Source organism: Pinus tabuliformis, chromosome 1_2 (genome assembly GCF_031772625.1).
Source record: "Pinus tabuliformis cultivar Carrire ecotype Pingquan chromosome 1_2, CPIR1, whole genome shotgun sequence".
In the NCBI taxonomy this organism is placed as follows: domain Eukaryota; kingdom Viridiplantae; phylum Streptophyta; class Pinopsida; order Pinales; family Pinaceae; genus Pinus; species Pinus tabuliformis.
Window position 1 is genome coordinate 117677795 of NC_142298.1, and position 23529 is coordinate 117701323.

The following is a 23529-nucleotide window of genomic DNA, read 5'->3' on the forward strand; positions in this document are numbered from 1 at the left end:
TCTTGCTGCCCCAAAAACACAGATTTTCCTCATTCATAGGACTTCTAGTGTTTGCAGCTTTTTAGTGGTTAATAGTTTGGTTTTGTTTTGCTTTAGATCTTCCTCAACATGCTCACTTCTTTATTTGCAATAGTATTCTTTCATGCTTTCCTTTCTTGCAACATTCCTCAACATTTCTTTTCATTGATCACAGTTTAGACTAGTTTGCTGCAAAACTTTGTTTTTCTAGATGCACTCATTTCCTTGCTTGTTTGACCTTATTGGTTGACTATCAATTGCTTTGTAGTAGATCTCTTCTAGCAGTAGGCCAACCTATCAGCCATACCATCCTCCATCTGATCCATGCCCTACAAGTTGCCCAAATCTCACCTCAATTTTGCCTTAGTTTCCTGCATTTTCCATAGAACTTCTTCTTCTCTCCTTGAGCAAATCCAATCATCTTTCTCTCTCTTGGTGGTTCATGGTAGATCATAGGTGCGCTAAAACCTCATTCCAGCCTTCATCCACATATTTCACCCACTCTCGTACCCTTAAAACAGTGAAAACTGCTCTCGGCCTCCTCCTGTGGGCCACCTGTAGAACGCTGTTTTTCCTCCTGTAGATTTCCTGTGCCCTCGTGTATATTTTCCTTTAGGCTTCCTTTTGAAGGCTGAGTGTGGGAAAAGCCTCCAGAAGGTCACCAGAGACATCCTAGGACCCATCCACACCATCCTACATCCTCTCAACTCCCAAAACCACACTCCAATGCCACTTACTCGCTGCCACATTCACAAACAATAAATTACATGCATGTCAAATTCACATAAAAATCCAAAAAGATGTTTTTTGCCCATTTACTTCCAGAAATAGATTAGTTAAATTTGTCTACTTCCTTGAGTAGGTAATGGCATTATTTTCATGGTTTTTTTCAAAAGTAGGATTATTTGGTTAATTAGGATTTATTTGGTTTGCTTTACATTTCAGTCTTTCTCCTTTCTACAGTTAGAGTAGTATATGTAGAGTAGTCTTTCTCTCCTTTAATCACATATAGAGCTTCTTCTAGAATCCATAGAACTTGGCTTGAGCTCCTAGTGATCTTGCATCGGCTGGCTAAGGGACAACCTGTAGTAAGAAATAGTACATGTGCATACAGTATCATCGCTTCCAAGTTTGTTACGAACTACTGGGTTGATAAGAGTAAAGTAGGCAGCCCAGGAGTTGCAGCATTAGTGCTGCAATACTGGTGCTCACCGGCACCCTGGTTGAAGGGTTTTGCTACAACCTCTCTCAACTCAAAAAATTATATATACAATGGGAAAAGGAAAAAACCCTAAAGGATGACAACACCGTCGCCACAATCGAGTCATCATTGGCTTTTCTACTATACGACCGGAATAGGCGCTTCATAACTACAAAAGCAACGACCCACCTTATTGAATTGGAAAATCAATGATCCAAAATTCTAAAGGAAAGGGACAAGTCATGGTGGCTCAAGAGCAGAGTGACCTAGCTAAAAGCTGGAGACGAGAATACAAAGTTCTTTCAGAATTATGCCAAGGGGCGAAAAGTCGCAAACACTATCTAGAATATGCCCATGCATGACGGAGGTATTGCTAATGATGGAGGTATTGCTAATACATCTGGGGAACTCTCACTTTCAACAACTCTACAAAGCACCACCGGCTACAAATATTACAGAAATTATTCGTTTGGTAGGACATTTCCCCAGTTTTGTTGATATGGACACAGCAGAAGAGTTAACTGCCTCAACCTCCTCTGCAGAACTTGAAGGGACATCGAAATGGTTCAGAAAGGATAAAAGTTGTAGACTGAACGGATGGTCTATTGAATTCTATATGGATTTTTATGAGCTTATAGGACAATATCTCCTCAAAAGAGTCGAAGAATGCAAGATCATACACAAAATGTATGATGCCATAAACTCTACTTTAATTGCCTTGATCCCTAAATCTGACTCCCCATCATCATTCAATGAATTCCGCCCAATCTCTCTCTGAAATTCCTAGTATAAAATCATTGCCAAGATCATTGCAAATAGGCTTCGCCCCATCCTCTCCCACCATATTTCCCCTGAGAAATATGCCTTCTTACATGACTGACAAATGCACAAGGCCATTGGAATGGCTCAGCGGGCTTTACACTCTATCAAAGTCAAAAATTTGAAAGGTATTATCCTAAAGATCGATCTTGCAAAGGCATTCAACCAAGTCAGTTGGCTCTATATAAAGATGATACTTATCCACCTGGGTTTCCCATCAACATTCATGGATTGGATCATGTGTTGCATCTCCTTGGCACCCTTCAGTGTCTGCATAAATGGATTAGCCTCACATTTCTTTCATGTGGAATGGGGACTTCGACAAGGATGCCCTCTATCTACCCTTCTTTTCCTGATTGTGATGGAGGGCCTCAGTAGGCTCATTTCTACAGCAAAAAGGGAAGGTAGACTAAAAGGACTGAAAATGAGCGATCTCTGTTATCTCACTCACCTCCTTTTTTTCGACGATGTCCTTATCTTTCTTGATGGAAGCATCCAGGACTCCACCACTTTCCATGAAATCTTAACACTCTTTGCACATGCCATTGGCATGGTTACTAATCAAGCCAAGTCCACTATCACTCTGTCACATACCTCCACTTAGGAAGACAGAGCTTCCCATCATTTCTTCTCTTATCAACTTCACCCTCTAGCAAATGGCCTAAAATATTTGGGGTTTTATATCAAACCACATAGCTACTAGATTTCATATTGGATCTGGTTGATGGTGAAACTAGAGGAGAGACTGAAAAATTGGAACCATAGATTCCTTTCCAGAGTCGGGCGCCTTGTCCTCATCAAATCTATTCTGGAAGCCACACCTGTGTACTGGATGTCACTGGCCTGGATCCCTCAGGGAATTCTTACCCGTATCCAGAGGATATGTTGCAGATACCTCTAGAATGGACAAAAATAAGGAAAAACATTTGTTTGGGTTAGTTGGAAAAAAATTGCTTTACCGAAAAAATGGGGTGGATGGGGATTCAAGGATCTTGCTTTCTTTGCACAAGCTTTTGCAGAAAAGATGGGTTGGACTCTCCTCACAACACATAATCTCTATACCACTGTCACATACCACAAATATGTCTAGCCACAACAACTCATGGATTGGGTTTGATTGACAGTTTCAATGCGTATTGACATTTCTATTGTTTGGAAGGAAATTCTGCAAACTATGCCTTTTATCAGAGCTGGAATGGCTTGGAGAATAAATGATGGAAATCAAGTGCACATTGGTATGGATCCATGGATTGGAGGAGGCAACAAATATTAGCTCCCTCCTGACCTGATACACCACCTACATCAAAGGGACATCAAGGTGGTTTCACAGCTAGCAGACAGGGAACGCTGCACTTTATTCGAGCAAGCATGGTTGGCAACCCACAATTTTGGCATCCCTGTACAGTGGCATCAAACATGGGAAGGATACTTAACTGCTCTGTATGAAGTGCATGTTCGTATTAAAGAAGGACCAGACAAACTTGTTTGGACTCCAGCTGAACATGTCAAATACACCCTGAAGATTGGCTACCTCTCTCTCCTCTCAGCTCACAAACCAGTGGTAGTATAGGAATGGTGGCGCCACCTATGGAAATTGAAAGCACCTGATCGGGCCCATCTATTTATGTGGAGTGTGCTCAACAATAAAACACCCAGAGGAGATTTCCTCATTCGCATATCTATCTGTGGGCCGTATTGGTGTGTTATGTGTAAACAAGACTCTGAATCAAATGAGCATTTGTTCCTACATTTTCCTACTGTTGCTCAGCTATACCAATCGATTTCACAGTTTTTTTTCGTACGAGAAAGGTGGCAGGGACCCACTATCTCAAAAGTTTGGAACTCTTGGTTTGATGTGCACCATGGCACTAAAAGACTATGCTTATCCCTTCTCCTGTGCTGGACTATTTGGATTACCCGAAATAATATTATAGTTAATGAAGTTGTGGCTCATTGGCCTCTAGGATGGTGTATTAGATTTAGAGTTAAGATGGATCTAGGCTGGTGTATTATACAAATGATACTTTATGACTATGGTATAATATGCACTATTATATATTATATAAAATGTTTTCTCTTTCGTGTGAGTAAATATATGTATTACATTGTAAACAAGAGATTACATGAAAGAGTTGAAGGTTTTAGATTGGTCAATCAATAGGGAAATATGACGATATCAAGAAATCTACCCATTTAGGAGAGGCAAAAGACAAAAAGTTGCCTGGAGATTCAAAATGCCCCATACATATGCTAATATGTAGGCCTCAAAGGCCATAAGAGAAAGACAAATAAATAGGAAACTGAAAAAATAAAGCCATAATAAGAATTAGCAAAATAGGAAGAAGGGTCCAAATCTATTCCTATAACTTGGATCGACTCCTTATTGCTACCTGGTGAACAATGAGTAGTAGGGGGGATGCCAAGGTGCTTCTTGATCCACTATAGTTCATGTTCTAGGTATGTCATGTGTTGATGCAGGTGTTCCATAGAGAGGAGGAGGTCCTATTTGTTCTCATGTCAGTCTAGTAAAACCTCTTCAAGTAGGAATTTCATGTTCCAGTATAGGTCCACTGTGTGCATATATTGATTAAAATATACACGTGTTTTCCCTATATCAAGCACCTAGTCAACCAAATCTGTTATTACCTTTGTGTTTGAAAGATGGTGCATCGTGTTATTTCCTTCCCTTTCAGCATGAGAGAGTTCTTCCTAGATAGTGGGTGGGGTGAGTTCTCGAAAGTGAGCTACTACTTCCTCCACTTTGAGTTGTGCTTATGCACTCCCTCGATTTTCACACTCTTGATAGTACACTACACCTTTGTAGACATGTGCTCTCTAGCATGGTGAAGTAGCTACACAGGGAGGAGAGTAAGGCCAAAGAATGGGTTTTGGAGAAGAGATGAAAATGGATAGGAGTAAATAAAGTTTGATTAAAGGAAAGAAAGATATGCTCCCATAAGAAAGGTAAGTAATCAAAAGTGGGCTAGAGTGGTTGACAGTTTCAAAAAAGGATATGTCTAATGCGAAGGAGCTTCACGAAGAGCCTAGATCCAGAAGAGAGTGTGGTTTCCACAGAAGTGTAGTGTCTTAGTGGCCAATAGATAGGAGTAAGAAGAAAAGTCTCTGCTAGGAGTTAAACTCAAGAAAAGAACGCCAACGGAAGAGGAAGCAAGAAAAAACCAGGAGGTGAAAAGGATTAACTTTCCATGGAAAAAAGGCTCATTTCTTTTGGTATACTACTTCACAAATACAAAATGTGCAAGCCAATTCCACGAAGTTGTTAGGTTCCTATACCAATAGGTTTCATTTTTCATGATTGACCTGGGAAGTTCCAAATATGTTCATCTTTTCATGCTGCAAAGGTTCCATATTTGTTTAAAAAAAAGCATTAGAGGAGAGTTAAAAAATGTAAAGAGGGTATGCCCTAAAAGAAAAATCAAAGGGCAACAAAAAAGTAATAAAAATGAACCCCAAAGAAAGACCAAGAAAGTGGCTAGCCAAAATCCCACTGCTACCTTGATGGATGGCCCAACAGTTCAATCTGGACCATGCCATGTTTTAAATTGCTTGTTCTAGACTAGAGAATGAATATCTGTCCAAATAGTTCAAGCTTCACAGATCAATAGTTAGGTAGAGAAATTAAGGATACCAAGGGTGCGAGAAGCCCATTGCCTTTTTCAGCAAAGCTCTTAGAGATGCTCCCTTAAAATATCAGATTATGGAAAAGCAAGCTTATGCCCTGGTAAAGGCCATCAAGGATTTCAGAATTTACATTTTATACCCTCATGCGATTGCCTATGTCCCAAATGCTGTGGTTAAAGACATTTTAACTCAAGAAGGAATTGAAGGAAAAGGGGGCAAATGGATTGCCAATATCTTAGAATATGACATTGAAATCAAGCCTACAAAACTAATAAAAGGACAAGGGCTAGCTAAGCTGATGACTGAAACCAATTTCCAAGCCCTTGATATCAATGAACTGGACAACAAACAGGAGATGGCGACTCCACAGATCAATCAAACCTTTTTACAATCCCCTTGGTATGCTGATATATGCTTTGTATTGCTAAACCTGCAAGCTCCTCCAGGGTTGTCCAGAACTAAGAAAAGGTTCTTGAAAACAAAAGAATCAAAGTTTTGTATCATAGACAATATTTTGTTTTGGAGAAATCATGAAGGAATTTTACTTAAATTCCTAACATTGGATGAAACTGACAATGTCCTCAAAGAATTTCATGTAGGTCACTGTGGAGGACACTTATACTGGAAATCAACAACTGATAAGATATTAAGGGTTGGATTCCATTGGCCCTCCCTGTTTACTGATGTGAAAAAATTTGTAATGTCTTGCCATAGATGCCAGATCTTTGAAAGCAAGAGAAAGCTATTACCTCTACCATTGAAACCTATTTCAACTGAAAGACTTGTTATCACTTAGGTTGTCCTTAAGCTCCGGAAAAGGATACGGCCGAGGTAACCATAGACCAACTTTGGACTGCAGGTTCTAGCCCACCTACAATCACAGAGGGCTCTCTCTTTTAGATTTTAGCTTTGTTGAAAAGGATCTTGGGCTAGTTATTGAGTTCAGGGGTTTTTGTTCCGATTTTGGTGGGATAATTGATATTCTCAGGTAGAGAGGCAGAGCATAGTCTGAAAGTTTCAAACCATTGGGTGTGGAGTCGAAAAGGAGGATTGCTGGTGCGTTTTCTTGGTCCCAAGAGAGACAATGGAGCAAGGTAGCTGCAGATGAAACAATGTTTCAGGTTTAAAGGATGGGATGAATGCTAAGTAATGAGGGGCAGCTAAGAATCCCTCAGTCAGCTTAACAGGGGTAGATAACAAAGCTCTACCTAGGGGCAGTAAAGAATCCATAGATAATCGGCACACACAGGTGAATCGGGGTAAATATGAGCCAAAAGGAATTCATATTCATTACCAATTCATTCAGAGGAAGACATAAAGAAACAGCAGAAATTGAGCATAGAGTGTATTTAAACAAATTCTAAGCTAATCTTTCTTTCTGCTATTTAGATAATGGTAAATAGTAAACAGAGGTAAGAAGCACTTATTGAATCAGGTTGCAGCACAAGAATTCCATCTTCAGTCTCCAGAAAAACATTCATAACACATCAAACAGTCCCTTCTCAGAACTCTTGGCAATCTTTGAATACAGAACCAATTTCATGTATACAGTGTGAGTCTCTAGTGAAAAATACCAGTTTACCAACCCTTGAAACAATGTTGAGGGTGGTATATATAGGGAAAACTCTCTACAATTTGTTTCTTACATCTTGACCTAAACATGTCCTAAAGAATAATTAGTCTGACCTAATCCTATCTGAAATAAATGCATGAAAATATCTTTGGCTGCGCTGAGGGCTGCCATATCAAAATGAAGTGAATGTGCTTGTCCTCGGTGCCTTGGTGTTGTTGCCTCTACAATAATTGTGCATGGGTCTCTACTCCATTGTAGTTCGGTGGCCTTAAATGCTTCAACGGTGATTTGAGAGCTGGGATGGGCTTTCACCGCCTCATTTGACTTTGTTGTCAGCCATTCAATGTTAACATGCTTTGGGAACTGAAGGTTTCCACTAAACAATTTAACTGGTACACTTTGCTGCTTCTCTTTCCTCTCATACTCTCTGACAAATGAATTGGGTTGCTTTTCTCCTTTGCTGTGGGTCTAATCACAAGTTAATGGTCATTGTTCGGCCTATATTTCCTCTAGAACTATCTTTTGCTCCTTTCTGCATGCTTCGCGAAGAAAAATGGGTCATTCGGCGCCTTTTGGGCTTGCTGGAGGCTGCGCGGGCGCAAATCGCGCATCAAAAATTGCCTCAGAAACTGATTCCAGGGCTCCAGAGTGTGATTTTCGCCCTTCGCGCCAAAATTGCTGATGACGTCAGCATGATGTCAACATGACGAACCTCGTACGGCGGATGACGTGGCAAGATGATGTCAACATGTACGGAGGTGATGTGGCAGTACGGCAGGTCTGATGATGTGGCAGGACACGTGGCAGGGTGACTCGGCGGTATGGTGGCAGGAGGCCACGCAGGCAGACAATGCGGCAGGTGACATGTGGCTTACGTCACAAGGGGGGGGCGGTAAATGGTTTCGGGCACACCACCTTTAGGCATGGGTGGTTTTGTCATAGGGGGCTCTGCCACGCCCAGGAAGGTGACGCGTGGCGGGGGTAAGGTGGCAATACCGCCCATCTCTCGGACGCTAACCTTCAGGCGGATTGGGAGATGGGAACACCCGCCCATTGTTGATCTGTGGGGCGGGTGATGGGACAGTTGGTAGGAGGGACGAGGCGGCGGGGAGTTAACATACAGGGCGCGCGAAATATCTCGATTTTAATACGGCACGACGGGGGGGTAAAAACTATGGTTTATGTGGGTTTTTGGGGTTAAAATGAGTGCAGGTTAATGTATTTACACTCGGGACTTAGGGATAGGGGCGCAATATGGGTTTCTTGAGGGTTTGTGAGCGGCGGTTTAAGGATTTGTGCACAAAACTTTAGGTTAGGGGTTGGAAAGAGGGTTTTGAGGGTTAGGATTAAGAAACAACGATTATTAGCCTGACCAGGTGTCAGACTAATTCCTTTAAGACTCGGATGGGCTAAAAACAACCCCAGATAGACTGCTTTTTCCCTGACTTAGAAGAGATATGGCTATAATGCCAGGGAGGGGATATTTACATAGGGGAGTATTATATACATAGTTTTAGTAGGGGAAGGGGAAAACTGATAGGGAGTTGTGTACTAGAGTTAGTAGTTAATATGGAGATGATAAGAAAGTGCTAAGGTAAGGGTCCTTTGGCTAATTTTGGGGAAAAGAACTTGTAAATGAGAAATAAAGAATGCTCGAGTGAAGCAGATCTTCACCAAGATAAATGACATGGAGAATGATGAAACTAAGAGGAATCAAGCAGATGTTGACCTCTTTGGGGAAGTTAGTACATGACTTGGGAAATGAGAAGAAGGGGAAATTAGTTATGGCTAGCTCGAGCTCCTCCAGATGAAAACTGCCTGATAATTGTGATCTGAAAGGATATAAGACTTTAAAACACAAGATTGATCATGAATCATCATTCTGCAACCTCACAGCTACCTACCCGGCCTACCTTCATAACATTTTTTCTTCTTTTTGGGTGGGTGCACTTAGACTTGCAGACCCTGATTTATAATTTTTCTTTTGAATTCTTTCCTATCTAAATCTACACTTATTTCTTCCAAGGGCCCAGATTAAGTAGTTGGGTCCTTGTAATTCTCTACCTATCTACAAATCTTCCAAGATTAAACTGTTTGGACAGATACATTCTGTATATTCTAAACAGGAAATTGAAACCTAGGGAGACCAAGATTAGACTGTTTGAATCTCCCTTTAAAAACTCTTCAAAACTGGAACAAATCATCAAAATTGGAATACAGTAGTGCCATTTGGACTAGCACAGTTCATGGCATTTTGTGGAAATATGGAACACTGCAGCCTGCAAAGTATGACATATTTGGCATGTAAAAATGTCAATCATGAAAGATGAAACCCTGTTGCAACAGGAGGCTAACAGTGGCTCCACTTGGGGATGGCTTTTTCTTGTGAAAAGCCAAGAACAACAGGTCAGACTGCCTTGATTTTTCTATTTGTTGCTGTAGACTGGAAAACACTTCTTTGTTCTGGCTACTAAAAATGTGAAACTTTGGAATCTGAAACATTCTCTCCTCAACTGAGTTACTATGAACTATATAGCATCGCTTGCTTTCTTCTGCGTGCTTGATAACTATGTACAATGCTGCTAGAACATGCCTTTGACTGCAAATATTTATGTTCTACCATGAATTGCTTGTAATGTGACAGTTTTCCTCTTGCTGTTTTGTTTGAAATTGGTGTAGAGACAGAGCCTTTAAAACTGGAGTACTCGCATTGGCTGTGTCTTCATAAAATTTACAACTGCTCCTTAAATAATCGGCTTGCTTATACAAAATAAAAACAGAATTCTAATATATACAAATATTACTGTACAAAGATATATACAAGGCTGCATTATGTCCCTTAAAAGGGGTCATGGTAATGTTTCAGCATACGGCCATTAACAGGGCCTTCTTCAACAGTCCTGTCGTCTATAGACCTGAGAATGTATGTGTTATTTCCCTGAACAACAGAGACAACAAATGGCCCTTTCCATAAAAAATCAAACTTAGCATGTTTGCCCTTGTCTTCTCTTCTTGAATCCCACCTTAGAACCTTGTAACCAATACTGAAATCCTCAGCTTTAGCTCTCTTATCAAACATCTTTTTAAGCTTTTCTTGCAAAATTTGAGCTATGTTGTAAACTTGTTCTCTTGTTTGCTGAAGATGAATTGTCTGATTGATTCTTCTTTGAACGTCATTTGGTTCAGCCTGAATCTCCTGTAACAACTTGATAGTAGGAATGCCCAAGGGTGAAGGAAATCTTGCCTCCATGCCGTATACCAGCTCATAAGGGCTCATCCCAATTGATCTTTTGCTTGAAAGTCTGTCTGTCCATAGGGCATTTATCAGTTTTTTATGCCAATTCTTCTTGTTTTCTTCTAGCATCTTCTTTATGATGTTGATGAGACTTTTGGTTGAAGATTCTGCCAGGCCATTACCTTGAGGGTAATAGGCTGTAGAGTGGCCCAGGGTGATATGAAACTTATGGCAGAAACTAATCATCTTTTTGGACTTAAAGGCAATGACATTATCAGTGATGATTTTCTCAGGGCAGCCAAATCTAGAAAGGATATTGCACTCAAGGAATTGGTTAATGATAGTGTCATTGGCTTGTCTACAGGGAATGGCTTCAACCCACTTAGTGAAATAGTCGGTGGCTGTTAGGATCCCTTTTTGTTGGCCTGAGGAAGAGGGATGGATTTCTCCAATGAAGTCAAGACCCCATTGTTGAAAAGGTTTTTCGGTTGAGATAGGTTTAAGGGGCAGGGGTAACAGCTTTCTCTTGCCGTCAAAAATTTGGCATTTGTGACATGACATGGCAAATTTCTTTACATATGAAAAAAGAGTGGGCCAATAGAAACCAGCCCTTAAAATTTTATCAGTAGTGGACTTCCAATATACATGTCCTCCACAGTCACCTGCATGGAATTCTTTCATGACATTGTTAGTTTCATTCGTGGTTAAACAATTAAGCAATATACCTTCATGATTTCTCCAAAATAATGCACCATCTATAACATAAAACTTTAGAGCCTTCATTTTCAAGAATATTTTCTTGGTCCTGGACAATCCTGGGGGAGCACACAGGTTTAACAATACAAACCATATATCAGCATACCAGGGGCATTGCAAAAATATTTCACTGATCTGTGGAGTCGCCAGCTCCTGTTCATTGTCCAACTCGTTAATGTCTAAGGTTTGAAAGTTTGTTTCGGACATCAGTTTAGCTAAACCTTGTCCCTTTATCAGCTTGGTTGGTTTTGTTTCTATGTCATACTCAAGGATGCTTGCAATCCACTTGCCTCTTTTGCCTTCTAATCCTTCTTGTGTCAATATGTCTTTTACAGCAGCGTGTGGAACATAGGCAATCACATGTGAATACATTATGTACACTCTAAAATCCTTGATGGCCTTAACAAGTGCGTAGGCCTGCTTTTCCATTATTGGATACTTCAAAGGGGCATCTCTTAAGGCTCAGTTGAAAAAGGGGATTGGCTTTTCAGCTCCCTGTTCATTCTTTTGCAAAAGGACAGTGGCTATTGTGTGATCAGATGCAAAAGAAAATATGATAAAATATCTGTCAAACTGTGGGCTAGTGAGGACAGGGGATTGGGTTAATGCAATTTTGATACTTTCAAATGCTTGCTTGGTTTCCAGGGACCATCTTACCTTGGCATCCTTCTTTAACATGTTGCTTAACAGTCGTATTAGTTCAGCTATATTTGGAATAAATCTTCTTAGGAAGTTGATTTTCCCAAGGAATGCTTGTAGCTCTTTAATGTTTCTTGGAAATGGAATTTGGAGGATGGCTCGGATTCTTTCAGGATCAATTCTAATCCCATCTTTTGATATAATGTGGCCAAGTAACTTGCCTTCTTCTAGGCCAAATAGGGACTTCTTGGGATTCAAGTAAATGGCATATTTCCTACATGTCATGAAGATTTGCCTAAGATGCTTGAGGTGTTCTTCATCAAATTTGGAAAATGGGGTTAAGTCATCCAGGTAGAAAACTAGGAAATCATGCATTTCCTTGGCAAAAGCAATATCCATTGCTCTTTGAAATGTGGCACCAGTGTTTTTAAGTCTGAATGGCATCTTCACATACTTAAATGTTCCCCACGGTGTGGTAAAGGCAGTTTTGTCTTGGTCGTCCGGGTGAACAAGTATTTGGTTGAAACCTGAAAAGCCATCTAGCAAAGAGATTCTAGATGATCCCACTACTCTTTGTAGGATGTGATCCATTTTGGGCAAAGGATAGTGGTCTTTTAAGGAGACTTGGTTTAAATTTCTGAGATCTACACAAAGTCTGATTTCACCTATCTTTTTTCTTCTAGGACCAAGATTGGACACCCACTCGGAAAATCTGATGGGTGCTATTATGCCTACTCCAAACATCCTCTTTACTTCCTTCTCAATCGGGGGAAGAAGCATAGGATTAATTCTTCTAAGCTTCTGCTTGAAGGGTTTCTAGTTTGGTTTTAAGGGAATTGTGTGTTGCATTACCAAGGTGTCATAGGATTTCAAATCCTCATAACTCCAAGGGAATACATCTTGGAACTCTTTGAATAAATCAATGTACTTGGGCTTTTGATCAAGAGGCAAATTTTTGGACAGTTTGATCATTTTTGGATTTTCTGCTGTCCCAATGTTGTGTTCTTCTATATCAGTGTTTATTGGCTGCAATTTTGGCTTTCTGGGCACATCATTGGCATCAAACATGTCTTCTAGTGGGGTCAGGCTAGCAGGTAGGAAATTATCTTTTAGCTCAATGATTTCTTCCTCTGTTTTGTCTATTTCTTCCAAGTGCATCTATTTCAGCTGTTCAATGTTTTCTTTGTCAAAAACCGTCGGGTTTAGGATTTGTTTGGCTGTTGCAGCAGTTACAGCCTGCTGATTTTCAGTTGCTTGCTGTTCTGAATCTGTCATAGCATCCATATCTATGTTAATATTTGAAAATTCATGCTCAAGGGTAAGGAAATTATTAATTTGGGCATCATTTTCGAACACTTTCCAATCTTTAATGTTATTTGGGACAACGGGCCTATGTTTTATTTCCACTGTGAAGTGGTGGTTTGGGTCAAAGGGAAGCTTACATGTACTTGCAAAAGTGGCTAGGCTGTGACCGTGAATGTTGTGATTTCTTGAGATCTTGTCAAGCTTGAATTCAGTGAATGCATTGAGTATATTAGTGGCAACGGTCCTATAGGCTCTCATTCTATTGTCATTTGCAACAAAATTACCTTTCATCTGTTGTATGATTAAATCAGAGTCACCTATGATAGACACTTTTTTAGCTCTTAGAGCTTTGAGGAGTTTAAGGCCTAACAGCAGAGCCTCATACTCTACCATGTTGTTGGTGGATTTGAAATTCAGTTTGTAGGCATGGCCTTATGCATGGTTGTTATATGTGTTGTGAATCCAAACACCTGCCCCTACCCATAACTTGTTGACAGAGCCGTAAAACTCTACGTACCATGTGGTTTCTTGCTTATGGTTAGTGCTAAGAGTTTCAACCATTCTTGCAGCGGGCAGATTTGAGGTTTCTGTTTGAGTAGGTTCTTCTTGTATGCTGGTTACATTATCTGTTGTGATAGTCTCATGGGTGCGTGTAATCGATTCTTCATTAATGTGTGTTTGTTGTTCTAGAGCCAAAGGCTCATCCTCAGTTGGAGAATTTGTGTCATCATTAAACAAAATAAAGGAATTCATGTCAGAATGTATTGAGTAAATGAGAAAATTTTCAGGCTTGCCCTCACTACTCACCACATATTTCATCAGTGTTTCTCTGTACAGTCTCTTTGGTTGCCAAAAGACAGAAATGGTGGCATAGGAGAGGTCAAGTTGAAGGGATCCTTGCAGCTTTGCTCCCCATGATCTTGATAGGAGCATACCGTACTTTGGTGGGATGTCAGCCACCACCACATCCATGAGAATGGTCTTGTTGGGATATTGGACTCAGGAGACACACAAGTCTTTGATGAGGCCTAAACATTTCACTTGACTTGAGTCAAATGAGTATAGATCTTTGTAAGGTCTTGTGATATCGAGGTTCAGTTTATCCATGACTGCCTTGGGCATAAGGTTGTGTGAGGCTCTTGAGTCAAACATAGCATTGTGCAAAACTTTATCATGTATATGCAAACTGACATAAAAGGGTGGAATAGGTCCATGTGTTGATTTTCCATTGACTTCTGGACCGAATAGCAGTTCAGGAGAATCATCCAAAACATTTACATCATCTTTGTTTTCTGGAATCTAAAGCGACCTTTGAATTTGTTTCCTATATACATCATGCTTGGCAAGTTCTGAAAGAGGAATAGGTATTTTCAATTTACCTATTTCTGCCTCTAAATTAAATGGTTTTTCCAATGGAGTCTTCGTGTTGATGAGGGCAGTTTTTTCTTTTTCATTTGAATTATAAGCGATTCGCTCTTGCTTATCAGCGTTGTGGGGATTGACTACTTGCGGTTTTACAGTTTCAGGAGGGCTTTTTGGAACGCTGTTTGAATTTTCTTTTGAGGAAGGAGGTGATAGAGGCTGCTCAACAGAAGGCTGTGTGTCTGTTATGTCTTCAACAGTCACTTGTTGCAGGTTTGGGACAGTTGTATCAGCTGGTTCTGTCATGACAGCTTTGTTTTTAATCTTGTTGGGCTGTTTGCCTTCCTTTGTTTTACCAGGCTTGGAGATGTTAATGGTCCTAGTTCTCAGCTTATATTGTTTGTGTACTCCATATGCAGTAGTATCATATCCTTGTTTAAAGTCAAAAGACTCACCAGACTTAGTCTGAAACTGATTGTAATAAAGTTTATTTTGGTCTTCTTGGCTCAGGAAAGTTTGGTGCTCACCCTTTAGATCCATCAAATTCATGTGAGTGTCTTCTGTGGGTTGACTAGAAGTGGATCCTTCAACATAGTTATCTTGAAAAGGAGGTCTTATGTCATGGTCTTGGCTAGACCTACCAGCATTTGTGTTCTGCGTTTTCCTAAAATTTGGATTCCTTATGGTATTGGACTGTTGTCCTTCCCATGATGCTTTTCTCTCAACGTTTTCTACTCTTTCTCCCAATCTTTGCAGGCCATTGATAATAGCATCAAGCTTCTGGTCAAAGGCTGAGGGTTCTTCCTTAAAGGTGGTTCTTCTCTCCATCCTAGCTCTGTTCCTTTTGGCAATTAAGTTGGCCTCAACGCTGACAGCGACATTTTGCATGTCTGCAAGGGTTTGAGGAGCTCTTTCTTTTAACTGGTATGCCATATCCAGGTCAAAACCATCCGGAAATTTGTACAAGGCAAGGTCAGGGGGAGGCCTCAGATATTGTGGTATTGCATTGTAAACATTATTGAATCTTGCACAGTACTCCAAAATAGTTTCTTGAGGACCTCTTTTAATTGTATCGTATTTAGCTACTATGTGAAAAGGGTCTTTCTTTTTCTCCCATCTGTTGGTAAAAGATTGGTACAACTCATCTGGGGTAGTTATGGAATTTGCAGCAAGTGATCTGAACCAAGTTCTTACATCACCTGTTAGACTTTGAACAAAAATTATCATTCTCACGCTATTATCATCTATTTCATAGTTTTCAAAATAGTCTTGCATCTTTTTGGTATGCTGAATGGCTGTGAAAGGACCAGTGGAATCAAAATACGTGATTTTCGGTTGGTAATCTTGAGGTAAAGCCCCAGCATTATCAGGTAATTGCAAGGGTGCATATCTATTAGCCATATTGGCAGGGATAAGTGGAACAACGGGGACAAATGGAACAACTGGGACGGCAGGGATAACTGAGGTAACAGGAACAACAGTAGTGGTAGTTGTAGTATTTGCAGTGAATGGAGGTGTGGAAGGAGTGCTATGCGATGTGGATGATGAACCAGGGGAAGCAGGAGTTGATCGGAATAAAACTTTGACAGGAGTTGGGACACAGCTTGGGTAAGCTGTTTCAGGAGTTTTATTAGCGAAATCTTCTTGTCTTTCTTGCTTCCTAAGGATCTTCGGGATTAGGTTCGGATTTTCAAAAACAGCTGGGGGATTAGGGTCTGGATTTGACCTAGTATATCGTGGATTTTTCTTGGGAGCCAGCTTCCGAATTTGTTTTTGGTATTTTTCTGGGAATGTTTTTAGAAATAGCAAAGAACTAGTAAAAATTCGGGACAACTATTTGTAACTTAAAACTAGCATGAAGATTGACTGGAGCAGCATTTATTTACTCCTCTTAATGCAAAGCAAAGAACAGTTTCAAAGGCTTCCTGGCTGACATTCAGGCTTCATCTGTAGTTTTAAGAGATAAACAACAATTGGAAAAATTGATTTATGGTCTCAGCGGAGCTTTCTTACCTTCTTCGTGAAACTATCTGAGGAAATTCCCCAGTGGAGTCGCCATTATGTTATCACTCAGGTTGTCCTTAAGCTCTGGAAAAGGATACGACCGAGGTAACCACAAACCAACTTTGGACTGCAGGTTCTAGCCCACCTGCAATCAAAGAGGGCTCTCTCTTTCAGATTTTAGCTTTGTTGAAAAGGATCTTAGGCTAGTTATTGAGTTCAGGGGTTTTTGTTCCGATTTTGGTGGGATAATTGATGTTCTCAGGTAGAGAGGCAGAGCATAGTCTGAAAGTTTCAAACCATTGGGCGTGGAGTCAAAAAGGAGGACTACTGGTGCGTTTCCTTGGTCCCAAGAGAGAAAATGGAGCAAGGTAGTTGCAAATGAAACAATGTTTCAGGTTTAAAGGATTGGATGAATGCTAAGTAATGAGGGGCAATTAAGAATCCCTCATTCAGCTTAACAGGGGTAGATAACAGAGCTCTACCTAGGGGCAGTAAAGAATCCCTAGATAATCAGCACACACAGGTGAATCGGGGTAAATATGAGCCAGAAGGAATTCATATTCATTACCAATTCATTCAGAGGAAAACATAAAGAAATAATAGAGATTGAGCATAGAGTGTATTTAAACAAATTCTAAGATAATCTTTCTTTCTGCTATTTAGATAATGGTAAACAGTAAAAAGAGGTAAGAAGCACTTATTGAATCAGGTTGCAGCACAAGAATTCCATCTTCAGTCTTCAGAAAAACATTCATAACACATCAAACAGTCTCTTCTCAGAACTTTCGGCAATCTTTGACTACAGAACCAATTTCAAGTATACAGTGTGATTATCTAGTGAAAAATACCAATTTACCAACCCTTGAAACAATGATGAGGGCGGTATATATAGGGAAAACTCTCTACAATTTGTTTCTTACATCTTGACCTAAACAGGTCTTAAAGAATAATTAGTCTGACCTAATCCTATCTGAAATAAATGCATGAAAATATCTTTGGCTGCGTTGAGGGCTACCGTATCAAAATGAAGTGAATGTGCTTGTCCTCGGTGGCTTGGTGTAGTTGCCTCTGCAATAACTGTGCATGGGTCTCTTCTCCATTGTAGTTTGGTGGCCTTAAATGCTTCAACTGTGATTTGAGAGCTGGGATGGGCTTTCACCGCCTGATTTGACTTTGTTGGCGGCCATTCAATGTTAACCTGCTTTGGGAACTGAAGGTTTCCATTAAACAATTTAACTGGTACACTTTGCTGCTTCTCTTTCCTCTCATACTCTCTGACAAATGAATTGGGTTGCTTTTCTCCTTTGTTGTGGGTCTAATCACAAGTTAATGGTCACTGTTCGGCCTCTGTTTCCTCTAGAACTATCTTCTGCTCCTTTCTGCATGCTTCGCGAAGAAAAATGGGTCATTCGGCGCCTTTCGGGCTTGCTGGGGGCTGCACGGGCGCAAATCGCGCATCAAAAACTGCCTCAGAAACTGATTCTGGGGCTCCAGTGTGCAATTTTCACCCTTCGCGCCAAAATTGCTGATAACGTTAGCATGACGTCAGCATGACAGACCTAGTATGGCGGATGATGTGGCAAGATGACGTTAGCGTGATGACGTCAGCATGTACGGAGGTGACATGGCAGTACGGCAGGTCTGATGATGTGGCAGGACACGTGGCAGGATGACTCGGCAGTATGGTGGCAGGAGGCCACGTAGGCGGACGACGCGACAGGTCACGTGTGGCTTACGTCACAGGGGGGCCGATAAATGGTTTCGGGCGCACCGCCTTTAGGCATGGGTGGTTTTGTAAGAGGGGGCTCCGCCACGCCCGGGAAGGTGACGCGTGGCGGTTGTAAGGTGGCAATACCGCCCATCTCCTGGACACTAACCTTCGGGTGGCTTGGGAGATTGGAACACCCGCCCATCATTGATCTGTGGGGCGGGTGATCAGACGATTGGCGGGAGGGACGAGACGGCAGGGAGTTAACGTACAGGGCACGCGGAATATCCAGATTTTAATATGGCGCGGAGGGGGGTTAAAAACTATGGTTTATGTGGGCTTTTGGTGTTAAAATGAGTGCGGGTTAATGTATTTACACTCAGGACTTAGGGATAGGGGCGCAATATTGGTTTTTTGATGGTTTGTGAGCGGGGGTTTAAGGATTTGTGCACAAAACTTTAGGTTAGGGGTTGGAAAGAGGGTTTTGAGGGTTAGGATTAGGAAACAATGGTTATTAGCCTGACCAGGTGTCAGACTAATTCCTTTAAGACTCGGATGGGCTAAAAACAACCCCAGATAGACTTCTTTTTCCCTGACTTAGAAGAAATATGGCTATAATGTCAGGGAGGGGATATTTACATAGGGGAGTATTATATACATAGTTTTTTAGGGGAAGGGGAAAAATGATAGGGAGTTATGTACTAGAGTTAGTAGTTAATATGGAGATGATAAGAAAGCGCTAAGGTAAGGGTCCTTAGGCTAATTTTGGGGAAAAGAACTTGTAAATGAGAAATAAAGAATGCTTGAGTGAAGCAGATCTTCACCAAGACAAATGACATGGAGAATGATGAAACTAAGAGGAATCAAGCAGATCTCGACCTCTTTGGGGAAGTTAGTACATGCTTGGGAAATGAGAAGAAGGGGAAATTAGTTATGGCTAGCTCGAGCTCCTCCAGATGAAAATTTCTTGATAACTGTGATCTGAAACCAAGATTAGACTGTTTGAATCTCCCTTTAAAAACTCTTCAAAACTGGAACAACTCATCAAAATTGGAATACACCAGTGCCATTTGGACTAGCATAGTTCATGGCATTTTGTGGAAATATGGAACACTGCATCCTGCAAAGTATGACATATTTGGCATGTAAAAATGTCAGTAATGAAAGATGAAACCCTGTTGCAACAGGAGGCTAACAAGACCTTTTCAGGAATGGGGTTTAGACTTCATTGGTGAAATCCACCCTTCATACTCCGGCCAACATAGGTGGATTTTGACTGCCACATACTACTTTACCACATGGATAGAATCCATCCCTTGTAGGAAAGCCAATGACTCAATCATTATGCAATTTTTAGAAACCAACATCTTGTCAAGGTTCGGTTGTCCAAAAAAGATCATTACAGACAATGCTGCTTCTTTCAAATCCAAAGAATGACCAACTTTTGCCATAATCACCACATTACCTTAGGCCATTCCACAACCTATTACCCTCAAGGCAATGGCCTAGCTGAGTCTTCCAACAAAAGCCTCATCAAAATCATTAAAAAGTTTTTAGAGGAGAACAGAAAGAATTGGCACAAGAAACATGTAAATGCACTTTTGGCAAACAGATTGACCACCAAAAGATATATTGGCACAAGTCCATATGAACTAGTATATGGTCTAGAGATTGTGTTCCCTTCATCCTTGGGAATCCCTGTGATCAAGTTGCTGCAAGAAATACAGGTAGAGCCCAATGATATTTAAAGAAGGATCAATCAAACCATCCACTTGCAAGAAACAAGAGAAGAAGTATATCGGAGAACCCAGCTCCTACAAGATAAACTCAAGAATATGTTTGACAAAAGAGCCAAGGCTAAATATTTCTTCATAGGAAACAAAGTGTTGAGATGGGATTCTAGGAGAGAGGACAAAGGGAAACATGCAAAATTTGATTTCCTATGGAAGGGACCTTATGTCATACATGTTGTACAAGGTAACAATGCTTATTTCTTAAGGAGTTTGGATGGCACAAATACTGAGGAAGGCCCAGTCAATGGGCGAATGCTCAAGCATTATTTTGATTCCATGCAATCAGCATAACACCATTGTGTATTGTACATAAATATTTGTATTTCCAGCAGTTTTTATTTTTTCACAGCAATTAAATAAGGAACAACATGCAGCAGATTTTGAAGAAAAAGTTAAGGAGCTACACCATTTTGGTGTATGTTTTGAAATTAACAAAGCTGATCAAGAAGAAGACTTGGGAAGTATACAGATGATGATAAATACTCAGAGAAACCAGTAAAAACACAACTGTAATTTTGCACAGATCATCTCATAAGGACTGCATATAGGAAACAAAGGTTCAGATCATTGATATTCAAGAGAAAGAAATTTCAGGCTAGAGCAATAGTTGAAAAGCAAGGGAATCTGACCTGCTGTTCTTGGCCTTTCACAAGGAAAGGCCATCCCCAAGTGGAGCCACTGTTAGGTTCCTATACCAATAGGTTTCATTTTTCATGATTGACCTAGGAAGTTCCAAATATGTTCATCTTTTCATGCTGCAAAGGTTCCATATTTTGTAAAAAAAAAAGCATTAGAGGAGAGTTAAAAAATGTAAAGAGGGTATGCCCTAAAAGAAAAATCACAGGGCAAGAAAAAAGTAATAAAAATGAACCCCAAAGAAAGACCAAGAAAGTGGCTAGACAAAATGCCACTGCTACCTTGATGGATGGCCCAAGAGTTCAATCTAGACCATGCCATGTTTTAAATTGCTTGTTCTAGACTATAGAATGAATATCTGTCCAAACAATTCAAGCTTGGCAGATTACTAGTTAGGTAGAGAAATTAAGGAGCCCAACTTTTTAATCTGGGCCCTTGGAAGAAATAAGGGTAGATTTAGATAGGAGGGCAGTCAAAAGAAAAGAGGATAATCAGGGCCTGCAAGTCTAAGTGCACCCATTCAAAATGAAGAAAAAATGTTAGGTGTTTTAGGCTGGGTAAGTAGTTGGAGGTTGCAGAAGCAAGCTTTTGATCACCTCGTCTATTGTCAATCAGAGCTCATCTCATCAAGGACAGAAAGGTTAAAGCAGTTGTTTGATGGCAGAACTATGGAAGCATGTATAACTCCCTTTCACCCCCCCCCTTCAAAGTTTATTACTAACACCCCTTAACGACCTTGGGATCTATTATCACTCAGGAAAAAATTTTAAATTGTTCACATCAGTTCGATTGTTTGTCAAAGGGTTGGTGTCAATTTTGGGTCTAGTCTTTTCATCTGGTTTTAGAATCTAAATAGTTTGAATAGGAGTCTTGTTAAGAGAATTGTTGGTATGTATAAAGGGGTCAATTCTCTGTCTTAGTCTATCATTGGTCTCACATCTCACATGGGTATCATATGTCCAAACTCGTTTCAAAGCTGAAATTGTCTAGGTGATTTCGTAGCGCCTGTAATCATTTTAAAGTGGTTTCGCAGCACATAAATCCGTTTATCAGTTTCGCAGCGCAACATGTTTTAGGTGATTTCGTAGCGCATAATTCATATTTTGCACTGGCTGCGCTACGAAATTGGGGATTTGTTTGAATCCATAGCCAATATTTCACAGCTGTCATACTTATCAGAATCCGCTGTGTTTTAGATCGTTAGGTGTTGTGGTACTGGCACATGTTGCAGTTGTTGCTGAGAAGGAGACAAAGGGTTCTGTTTACTATCTGAATGCATTTAATGGAAAGTTGCTTGCTGGCATCAATCAAAAGATTCAGTTATACAAATGGGAGCTCCGTGATGATGGTTCAAGAGAATTGCAGCAGCAGAGGCCATAATATTATTAATGTTAATAATACCTGGATTGGACCGCCTGTGGGATTCTTCATCCTATGGTCCTTCACCAGCAGTTCCATCAGAAACTTATGCACAACCAGCACAACCAGCGACTAAACAGAAGTTGCAAAGGAGATATTCCCGAATCGCTGACAATTACAATTCACTTGATGAGGTGACTGCAGCTCTTGCACAAGCTGGCCTCGAATCTTCCAATTTGATTGTAGGGATTGACTTCACTAAGAGCAATGAGTGGACCGGTGCAAGGTCTTTTAATCGTCGAAGCTTGCACCACATTGGAGACACTCCAAACCCTTATGAACAAGCGATTTCGATAATTGGGAGGACGTTATCTGTATTTGACGAAGACAACTTGATCCCTTGTTTTGGTTTTGGGGATGCTTTGACACATGATCAAAGTGTGTTTAGTTTCTATCCAGATGATAGGTTATGCAATGGATTTGAAGAAGCGTTGAGACGCTACAGGGAGATAGTCCCACATCTTCGACTGGCTGGGCCAACATCTTTTACCCCAATTATCGAAGCAGCAATCCGTATTGTGGAACAGAGTGGTGGGCAGTACCATGTTCTCTTGACAATTGCAGATGGACAGGTAACAAGAAGTGTTGACACTGACAATGGACAACTGAGTAGACAAGAACAGAATTCAGTTAATGCAATAGTGGAAGCCAGTGAATATCCACTATCAATTGTCTTAGTTGGAGTGGGAGATGGGCCTTGGGACATGATGCGGCAGTTTGATGATAATATTCCAGCTCGAGCATTTGACAACTTCCAGTTTGTGAACTTTACAGAGATTATGTCAAAGAATGTTGCTCAATCTAGGAAGGAGACTGAGTTTGCCCTTGCATCACTTATGGAAATACCATCTCAGTACAAGGCCACACTGGATCTTCAAATACTGGGTCGCCGCAGAGGCAAGATGCCTGATAGGTCTCCTCTTCCGCCAACACTTGGCAATGATAATTATGCTGCAAGGCAACAATATCAGCGCACAGATAGTTTCCAAACAAATAGCTCCCGAAATCGTTGTGTTGATTCCTTTGCAGGATCTGCTCCTCCAGAAGCCAAGGATACACAGGATGCTCAACTGTGTCCAATCTGCCTGATGAATGCTAAAGATCTTGCTTTTGTTTGCGGTCATCAGACCTGTTATGACTGCGGACAGAACATTGTTACATGCCCTATATGTCGCAGTGATATCACAACCAGGATAAAAATGTATTAAAGTCAATGCAGATTTCGCAGAAAGATAAATATCTATTATGACATGGCCATCTGAAATACGCCGAATTGGGGCTGGATTGGCATGGGTCCATGTTCTATTGTGTGGATTTGCACAGTAGCTACGATAAGGGTAAATGTGAAAGAGGTGCAGAGTGCAAGTTTCGCCATAGTTCAGATGATGTTTGTTCGCATACCTTTGTCCAAAGCACCAG

General features: G+C 40.7%; 1 pseudogene; it reads left to right on the plus strand.

The window, feature by feature from the left end:
- The first annotated feature begins 22079 nt into the window (after positions 1 to 22079).
- LOC149204786 (E3 ubiquitin-protein ligase RGLG5 pseudogene) lies at positions 22080 to 23318 on the plus strand (annotated as a pseudogene).
- Positions 23319 to 23529: the final 211 nt, after the last annotated feature.